General features: G+C 35.9%; 1 long non-coding RNA gene across 1 annotated transcript; it reads left to right on the forward strand.

The window, feature by feature from the left end:
- Positions 1-954: 954 nt before the first annotated feature.
- LOC133730144 (uncharacterized) lies at positions 955-1,812 on the forward strand. The gene is made up of 4 exons (XR_009856635.1): positions 955-1,092; positions 1,189-1,259; positions 1,446-1,517; positions 1,625-1,812. It is a non-coding gene; the product is annotated as an uncharacterized LOC133730144 (long non-coding RNA).
- Positions 1,813-9,561: the final 7,749 nt, after the last annotated feature.

The raw sequence follows: 9,561 nt of genomic DNA on the forward strand, positions 1-9,561 counted from the left end.
TTGGTTGAATGTTTAACTCATAATTTTATACTTGATTGACATGGTGTTTGGTGGATGAGAGCTCAAATAACACAAAGCCTATTTTACTATTTATATGCATCTATTTAAAGGGAACAATAATAAATCTTTATGGATTTCTCAATAACTAACACAAGTAATCAATATGGTCATTTACAAAATGTCAATCTACTAGAATATACAAATCATATTAAATAGTAACCTTAATATAGTCAAAAAGTAGGATATTTCATGATTTTTGAGATTAAGGGTATTTTAGGTACTTTGGGTTGTGTATTTAGTAAATTATTAGAATGAGAAATTAAATGGGTGGTGTATTAAGTATGGAGTGTGTATTAAGTAATTAGGGGTGTGTATTTAAAACTTCTCTTAAAATCGTCAGAAACAAATCATAGTGATCTTCTCCCTCATGTTTCCAAGTTTATTCTGATTATGGACTAAAATTTTTTTTCCCAAAAAGTTACGGATCTTTTCAATCATAGTAAAGAATTAAAAGTTCATTAATGTAATTAATCTTATTCGATTTATATGGTAAAGGTAATTACCCGTCATGTGGAAAGGATAATTACGGTTGATTTAATTTATATGGTAGAAATTGTAAAAATTTAAAAGCCTATTAATAAGTGATTAGTGTAATTAATTTTTTTTTCCTCTGTAACAAAAACCTAATATTTTTTTTATCGTCACTAAAGTTTCATGTGGGCATTCATAATTAGCATGGAAAAGATACATTTTTCAGATAATAAGGGCAAAAGAGATAATAATAACAAATAAAAAAAAGCAGAACTTGAAAAAAGAAAAAAAAAAAAAAAAAAAAGAGCGGCAGGCACACTGACTTCAGTTGCCATTTATTAAAAATAATAATAATTATTAATTCTCTTAAAGCTAGTCAATTAGGGTTACTTCACAGTTCACTTGCAAATTGTAAATAAAAAGTTAAGTCACTCCCTGTGTCTAAAAGCTAGAGAGAGAAAGTAGATCTCGCCCAACACTGCTTCCTTCAAACAAAACCCAGATCGACGTTTCTTCCAAACAACCCAAATCGATGTTTGCGGCTTCTTGCAACGAAATAGAGTAATTCTCTCAACCTCTGTTCTCAATCTTCAAATCTTTTCATGTAATTGAAATTAGTTATCTCTTTATTGAATCCTGTGTTTCAATTGGTTGCAGGACATCATGTTTTGGGAGACCCTAGTTTTTTGATGAGTTGATTATCAGCGAAATTGATTCTGGTATTGGAGGTGAACTTTCTCTACGATATCGTTGTTTTAGCTGAGTTAGTCTATTGTTGTTTCTCTCTTCTTTCTTTCAACTCGGAATTTTGGTTTGTCACCATATAAATTCATTTCATTTGTTGAAGCCCATGGATTTCCGTCTTCACTCCCAAGTTCTTTGTTCTAAATTATGGGTGGTTTTGCTATTTCTAGATCTTCGATGATTCTGCCGGGCCATCTTCAGAGCTTCAACTGCGTTTTAAGAGTTCGCCGCAATAACAACAGGTAATTGTCATTAATCTCTCGTTGATAAATTGGTATAACATTCTTGATCTGGGTCTTTATTTGTATCTCTTCAATATCTAATCTTTTATTTTATTTTTTCTTGCAAGGTTCTCCTGATATTTCATTTACAGTGATCGCCAGTTATTTAGGAGTGACTTTTTGGAGATTTGATGATAATGAAGGAAAAGATGCTTTGCCGATGAACATATCTGGAGATTATGACTAAAAGTGAATACTATCACATGGGATTAGAACTCCTAATATTATTATCACTAAATGTGACGATTAGGTTAAAACTGCATCATTTAAATTAAGAAAAACAAAAATACTAAAAATATCTCCTTAAACATTAAATTCATAAATTGTGAAATAGACTATTTTACTTTTTAATATTTAATTAGTTCACACTGATTTTAAATACCAAGTAATTTAATGGCATATCAGGTGCAGAGGTGGGTCCCTCTAAAGAGTTCACACTGATTTTTTTATTAGTGTGGGAAGACCAAAGGCCACCCCCCTCAAATGGGACAGAAATTAAATGTGTGAGTGTAGGGTAGCTAATAGGCTTCCCACACAGATATTAGTGAGTATTAACATTTATACACACTGATTGGAATCAGTGTGTATAGTCAATTTTGCTAGTAGTAATTATCTACGTGGCTATTTTTCTTGTAGATTTTTCGCATTAGTTAATTGAATTGTGCTCAAACTGTTTCTCTTTGAGCTTCTATAAGTTGAATTGATTCCCCTCTTTCGTCTCTCTTTTGATTATGATATAATAAGCAAATATTAAATTGTAGTCTAAAATGAAAATTTAGACTACAAATATTATTCAGAAAACCAATCGACTATATGTCCTTAGTGAGCCATACTTTAGCACATGTTAATATATATGTGGCAACACGCTCCTTTACGTGTGGTGAGACTCCAGCTGTTTGTAGTACATATAGGCTAGTGATCTTAACTACTCTTTTACTATGAAGAAATTTCGACATCCAACTCAAAACCAATTAAATATTAGAAGCTAGGACTCCAAATCATTGTGAGATAAGTAATTCGCATAATCTTACTAAAGCAAAATTAATTTTCATGCAATTATCATGAAAATTTTTCCTAAACAACATATATGGAGAAGGATGCATTTGATAAACAAAGATATATGTGTATATGTAGAGAGAGTATTCAGTGTACCGACGTACACTCACATTACACAAATGGACTGCTAGATAACATCAAGTATATTTTTTTGTTATTAAAAAAAAATGCCTATAAATATTAAATTGAGATATGCTGAATTTACTGGTTCACTTGCACCGCCGATGTATAGAAGAATTTTCTGTATATGAATATAAATTTTTTTTGAAAGAAAGACTGAACTCTAGAGTTCATCAATGATGATGATTAATGTATAAACACACAATTTGTTTATATGAGTCTTAATCAATTGTTTTAAAAAAATTCAACCAGTGGTGTATCTTCGTGGTCTTTGTGAGTAAAACCAGGTCATCTTACTGAGTTTGTGTTTAATTCTCCGCACGAGGATATATATTAGTGCTACTGTTGTTTTGCTTGAATTAATCAATTTGTGCGTACGCACTGATTTGCTGTATAAAGTCATATTAATATTCCAACAACTTGAACATGTGTGATTTTCATAATTAATGATGTTAATCACTTATGATCATCCATTGTTTACTTAATTATAGCTAGCAGCAGCCTAGCAGTGCAATCATGCTGGACTTGGTGTTTGGTCTTTGTTTCTCAATATTTTTTTTTTCTCTTTCGTATAAAGACGATACTTATTTACTTATTTGATATGTCTGAACTCTGAAGAAGACAAGAATATTAATTAATTAAGTAGTCCGATCCTTTATTCTGGTCTGTTATCGTAGTCAAGCTATAAGCTATAGCTCGATCGGGGTTGATCTAGGAAAATCCACCAGGATTTATCAGTAGTATAGTAATACGGAGAAGCTCTTGCATGCATGTATACGTAGACCAGGATTTATTTATACATACCGTTTGTCTTTCGAAATATACCGAAATACTCTCACCCCTCTTTATGATTATTTACGTGACAACACGAGAGAGATGGGTCTTTCTGTGAGTCGATTAAAGACTCTCTCAATCAGAAATAAGGAGCACGTAGAGCAACTAAGTAGTAATGTGATGATCAAGAAAGAAAGATCTGCCAGGGGACCTAACGAACTTTCTAATTAAGCTAGCTGGGAGAGCTAGCTAGGGGTAGAACTAGAAGTACTTCATCAGGTAGCCAGCAAGACAGCAACGTACTCTTAAACCTTATTTCACACATTAATTCCATATTTAAGAAGGCTTTGATTCCACGACGCACCATGTACAAACTTAATCGAGTCCCAAAAAACCTAGAAAAAGAATAAGAAAAATGAGTAGTCGATCATTATCTGGACTAGGTTGTCCATAATTTGTAGGCTTCATGTAGAGCAGTGCAATCTACTTACATCAACTACCACATTAATTAATTATCCTAACTTATTTGTTTGTTATAAAATTTAGAGAGAGGAATGTTATTCTACACCTCTACGCTGAGACAAATCTACAATCTCGACTCCGAAAGACTGGACGTGTGACACGTACTTATCTCCACAGCCCCCAAGTATTAATTATCTTAACTGAATTTCGGGTTCTTTATTTTTTATCTATTCAACTACTACATGTTTATTTTAATTTTTACAGAAACGACCATAATGCAATTATACTCAAATGAAGATTATTAATTGTGCTTTTCACTTTGAGCACATTATATTATCCGATCTTACGTATATGCACATTCTGTGTGGTGTAAAATACGTAGATTCTATTCATCAGGACCAGACTGGCACATGTAGTTGTTTCCTACCGGCATACCGGTTCAAATGTTTAATCATTGACGAATTAATTAAGTCTATGGTTGAGGCCGACTAGCTAGCTAATTCAGCAACTCTCCTAAGCAAGGTTTCCGTTGTTTTAGGAGCTTTTAACGCCAATTAACTTTGACCATAAATATCAAACAGTATAATCATCTATATATATAGGCCACGTTTCGCCCAGATCTCACACATGGCCTTTTTTTTTTTTTTCTTTTTTTTTTTCCTTGTGTACTTTGTACGCTATACTTGGTCTTAGAGAAAGCTACTTAAGAGAACTGAGAGGAAGAAAAACAATGAATCGAGGAAGGTAAAACGACCTAAATGTACATACGTACAACAAGAATGAATTCAATTAGTAGGAATAGAAATAAACACTAATATTCAAATGTAAGAATGTAGACATGACTTGAATGATTTTTCTTTATACTATCAATCCACTCTCTCCCTTGTGCCCTAGCTAGGGTTAGTGTTTGTTTAGCCGGCACTGTTTTGGCACAGTTGATGGCATTATGCATGTTGTTCATTGATCCCGTGACAATCCGACTGGGTTTTACGTACCTTGAGTTTGGCTGATGGGAATATGAAGCTGTGGATCTCGGCAAAGCCGGTGGGAGTGCGGCAATGCGATCCGATTACAAGTGGGTCGTCTTTTGATCCACACCATCGATTGTTCCTTGCAAGTGCATGTTCTCCTGTTCTTTATTTGGCCTAGATGGCGTTTGGTGTAGAGAAACCAAGTGTTTGCATGCGGTGCTTCCTCCTTGGTGAAATACTTTTGCCGTTTCTTATTTGAAAAAGGAGATTGATCGAACTAGGAGACTGGAACTGAGATTAATATATGTGACGTAGGCACGTAGCCAATTAGAATATATGAACATATATATATATATTGGCGGCTCGATCTCCAGGCTACCAATGATATTGACAAATTGCTAATAGTCAAAAACCTAACATGAGTAATACATTCAAGAAAATGAAGCAAAATAAGCAATTATATGAACTAGACTGTCAGATGATCTAATTAAGCAATATCAAATTAAAGTCCATATATGCTGATGAAGTCTATATTCTTATCCAAAAGCTGGAAGTTTGAGAAATTAATTCCCAAGTAAATAAAAGTGTCAAAGCCTTTATTTCAAATTAAGAAGGTTCACATCTTCATAATTTTGTTGCTAGCTACTTGACAGAGTTAGAGTTTGCATCAATTTTCCTCAAATTTCTAGTCCCTTATCCATCTTGTCGGACCAATAGAGTAGTTTGACAACGATAGATAGTTGCACCTTACTTGACCAGTTGACCAATCAGAATTTATGGACCAAGGATTTGATCGAGTACTAGGATTGGTTTCTTGAGCATTGTGTGATTTGTAGATGGGCATGGCTACCACTATATGTATGCTGGAGAGGATTCCAAAACCCTAGAGTTTTTTTTTCCTTTTTCCTTTTTATTTTTTATTTTTTATTTTTATCGGGGCCAGGGTGATATAGTAGGGCCAGATTTGAAATTTTAAAGGCCTAAAGCAAATGACATATATGAACCCCATATGTTATAACTAGAAAGAGAAAAAAAATTATTTTTAGAGAAAAAAAAAAGATAAGAGAAAACAAGAAAAATAGCTCGAATGCCCAACAAAAAAAAAAAACTGCAAACTAAAACCTCTATAACAACCAACTCTCAAACTATCCACTAAATAAGTGGATGTGATTTTGGCTACTGTTAAGTCTGTAAGCTACTCTATTCTAATCAATGGCACTCCTACTGGTTTTATTTTGCCTACAAGGGGTATCAGACAAGGGGACCCTTTATCCCCTTATCTTTTTATCTTTTGTGCTGAGGGTCTCTCTGCTTTGATTTCTTCTTCTGTTCAGAATGGGATTATCAGAGGCCTTACTATGTCACCTTCTGCTCCGACCATACACCATCTATTGTTTGCAGATGATAGCTTTCTATTCGGGGAAGCTTCTGTTAGAGAGTGTCAAGCCTATAAAAACATTCTTGCTATCTATGCTCTGGCTTCAGGTCAAAACATTAATTTGGAAAAATCTAGGGTGGTTTTCAATGGTAATGTGGGCTTGCAATCTAGGAATCACTTAGCAACAGTTTTGGGTGTTAAATGTGTCAAGGAACATGGTCTGTATTTGGGTTTACCTATACATGTTGGACACAACAAAACAACCATTTTTGCCTATTTGAAGGAGCGGCTCACCAAGAAACTAATAAGTTGGAGATCAAAACTCCTAAGTGCTGGAGGTAAAGAACTTCTCTTAAAAGTTGTTGCTCAGGCCTTACCTAATTATGTTATGAATTGTTATTTGCTTCCCAAATCTCTCTGTGATGATCTTCAGCAGGTCTGCTCTCAATTTTTTTGGGGAAGTACTGATGAACAAAGAAAGATTCACTGGAGGTCTTGGGAAAGAATGTGCCTCCCCAAAGAACAGGGTGGCTTGGGGTTTAAGCATCTCTTTGCCCATAATCTAGCCATGTTATCAAAACAAGGGTGGAGGTTACTGTCCAATCCTATTTCACTTGTAGCTCAGGTTTTCAAAGCGGTCTACTACCCTAATGGGTCTTTCCTTACTGCTAATATGAGAGATAGGCCTTCTTATTCTTGGTGTACGTAGCATTATGGAGGCAAGACCAATACTCCAAGCCGGATTGTTTTGGAGAATTGGTAATGGTACTTCTGTGAAAATTTGGGATGATGAGTGGATTCCAAATGTTGCAGCTTACTCACTAGCTAGACCGCCTGATACTGTGTTTGAGACAGTTTCGGACCTGTTGGATACAAGTTCATGGTCTTGGGATCCTGTTGCTGTGCATGCTTGTTTTGACAATGATGTAGCTCTGAATGTTCTTTCTATCCCTTGAGTAGACGCTTTGCTTCGGACAGGGTTGCATGGAAACTTGACAAGAGAGGTTACTTCTCAGTTAAGTCTGCGTACACAATTGCTCGTGAATTTTCCATTGGTAACATCTTTGCTTCATCATCAACTGGCGACCCTTATGCCCCACTATGGAAGGCTTTGTGGAAAGCTAAGGTTCCAAACAAGGTGGCTATATTTGGTTGGCGAGCAGCTCACAACCTTCTTCCCACTAGGGTGGCTTTCTTTGACTTTGAAAGGCTACACGGGTGAGTTGAATTGTGTCGTGTGTTCACAGGTAGTTGAAACACTTGAACACTTGTTCTGTGATTGCTATATTGCTCGTGCTATGTGGAGTGCCTCACCTTTCTTTATTCAATCCTCTAGTCTACCATGGAAAGAATGGTTCCTGGAGAGGGCTAATTCTCTGGCCTCAACTCTTTTCGATAAGTTGCTAATTCTCCTATGGAGTGTTTGGAGAAATAGAAATGATATTCTGTGGCGGAATCGTGCTCAAGCTACCTCACGTCTGGTGGCCTCTTCCTTGGCTTGGTATGAGGAATATTTGCAAGCTAATTTGTCTGTGTGTTATTCTCTGAGTCGACAGAGGTTAGATAAAAAATGGAGCCCTCCTGTTGGTGACACTTTGAAACTAAACGTAGATGGTGCATTTATGCCCTCTGTTCCTTATGGTGGCATTGGGGCTGTTCTTAGGAACTCTCAAGGGCTATTCATTGCTGCTTTCTTTTACAGGATGAACTTTGTTAGTTCTGCATTACACTGATCCGAGCTGCTGACTTTAAAACAAGGTTTGCTATTCCTGCAAGTCATGTAAGTAACAAAAGCAGTGGTTGAAAGTGACTGCCTACTACTCGTAGCAGTGCAGGCTATCAACAACGATGTGGTTGACCTATCTCCTCTTAGTGCTTTAATTGCAGAGGTTAAAGGTCTGGTACTTTCTAGTGATGATATCTGTATTAGTTATGCCTCTCGTCAGGCTAATACAGTAGCTCATAGGCTTGCTAGTCATAGCTTTGATTCTAATGTTCATCATGAATGGTTTGTAAATGCTCCAGACTCAATACTGGATACCCTCATGTACGATCTTCATCATATTCATTAATAAAATCCTTTCTTTTAAAAAAAAATCCACTAAATAAGCCCGACAAGCGGAAAGGGGTAAGGCTCGGAACCAACGCTAAGCTTGAGTACCATGTCCAGTTTTAGCAGTGACATCCGCCAGAAAATTAGCCTCCCTCTTAGTATGATGGACTTGCAAGCTGCTTAATGTCTTCTACCACATGCTTAATTCTCCAAGGAGTCTGAATTGTTCCTGCAACACTGTCTAAAAGCAATTTAGAATCACCCTCAACTTCAATATTCATATAGCCATGTAGCCAAGCTGCATGTAATCCCGCTCGTAAAGCTAAAACCTAAGCTAAAAGAACATCCTGAGTACCAACTCTATTACAAGCTGCTAAAATAGGTTCACTAGCAGAGTCTCTAAAGACAAATCCCGCAGCTGCACTTGTATTTAAAATAACAGAACCATCAAAATCAAGTTTTAGAAAATCATCTTTTTGTGGAAGCCATTTAATAACATGTTGAGAAGGTTTCTTGACAGGAGATAAGTGAGAAGCACTATAATTCTTCCACACTCTTGCCGCAGCATGCACCACTTTAGAAGGAACAAAAAAATTAAAAATCATATCATTCTTGGGCTTCCTAAATTTGTAGGTGGTTTCTATTCTATCAAGGAAGGGTCGATGTGAGAGGGCTTCAATTGACGAAGTGTATCTTGACCTTACCGATGCAGCAGAAACCATGTTAGCTGAAGCTCCTCCAGAAAGCTTGGAGGAAATTGAGGAGGAAGCTCTCAAGTCACATGTTTTGGGGCTCGATAATGAGGTTGGGTACAATGCCTTTGGACATGTCAATACATTTTGTTAATGTATTTTTAATGCAAACCTGCATTTGCATTATCATCTCGAACTTAAATGTCTGAAGGGTTGACAGAGATATATTCATTAATTATACAAAAACGGGTCCTTTATAGCATAATCTGATAAATGGGTGATTTCGTTGATTTCTTTGATTGTGTGCATATATGGAATAGAGAAGCAGAATCCATCAAAAGTTCACGCAATGATTCTCTTTCTTTCATTTTCCCTTTTTTTATACAGATCCATCAGTTTGCAGAACACAACAACAGAATAGTTAGCATCTAGGTACCATAATTCATTCCTCTGGGTGGGGTGTGTGTTTATAAATATTCACTTTTTGAAATCTTATCAG

The sequence above is a fragment of the Rosa rugosa genome, chromosome 2 (assembly GCF_958449725.1).
Source record: "Rosa rugosa chromosome 2, drRosRugo1.1, whole genome shotgun sequence".
Taxonomy (NCBI): Eukaryota; Viridiplantae; Streptophyta; class Magnoliopsida; order Rosales; family Rosaceae; genus Rosa; species Rosa rugosa.